Here is a 1066-nt window from a genome sequence, read left to right as displayed (position 1 = left end):
TCCCAGTTACTTGGAAGGCTGAGGAAAGATAATCAGTTGAGTCCAAGATTTTGAGGTTGCTGTGTGCTATGATACCACGGCACTCTGCCAAGGGTGGCAAAATGAGACTCTGTCTCAAAAAAAAAAAGAAAAGAAAAATAAATAGTTGAGGCCGGATGTGGTGGCTTACCCTGTAATCCTAGCACAGCCAAAGTGGGAGGATCACTTGAGCTGAGGTGTTCGAGACTAACCTGAGCAAGAGCAAGACCCCATCTCTACTAATAACAGAAAAATTAGCCAGACATTGTGGCGGGCGCCTACAGTCCCAGCTACTCAGGAACCTGAGACAGGAGGATCACGAACCCAGGAGTTTGAGGTTATACTGAGCTGTGCTGATGCCACAGCACACTACCCTGGGCAACAGAGTGAGACTCTGTCTCAACAAAAAAAAGTTGATAATAACTAATAATATCTTTATTTCTGGCCTTCACATTAACTGTTGAACAGATGAAGGATAGAAAAAAGGAAAAGAAAAAGGATTGATTATTTCTATACCAATGGCTTAAAACCTTTTTTTCTTGGAGATTGGTATGTTTGACAGAGAACAATTATGTGTCCATTGACAGAGCTTGGGGGGAAATGTGTCCAGGAAAGTGAGGGGGTGAAGTAGGTATAAATCTGGGGAAGACTTGGAACAGCAGCTGTCATGGTTATGTTAATTTTGCTGCAGTTTAAATTTTTTTTCTCTGCTCATTATCATTCCTTCTCAGCATTACCTTTGGCAGTTTTCCCAAGGAAAGTGAAAGTGATCAGATGAATATAAATTAAAATGCCAAGATGGAAAATGGAGTTGGAAGGAAGAGCAAGAATCTAAAGTCCAAGAGGGAAGGAGGAAGAACTGAGTTGCGAGCTACCTCGGCGCGGCAGCTGTAAGAGCCTGTGTGAAGCGCGCTGAGGGAGGTGCCTGTGGCCTGGGTCTCAACACAGAAGCCTGCATTGCAGACTGGCTTCGCCACCATCTAGCATTGTGTCTCTTAATCATGCTTAAGATAAATTTATTTTGTTTTGTTTTGTTTTTTTTGAGACA

This window comes from Otolemur garnettii, unplaced genomic scaffold (assembly GCF_000181295.1).
Source record: "Otolemur garnettii isolate 467f Iridium unplaced genomic scaffold, OtoGar3 scaffold00024, whole genome shotgun sequence".
Taxonomy (NCBI): Eukaryota; Metazoa; Chordata; class Mammalia; order Primates; family Galagidae; genus Otolemur; species Otolemur garnettii.
Note: the sequence above shows the minus strand (reverse complement) of the source record.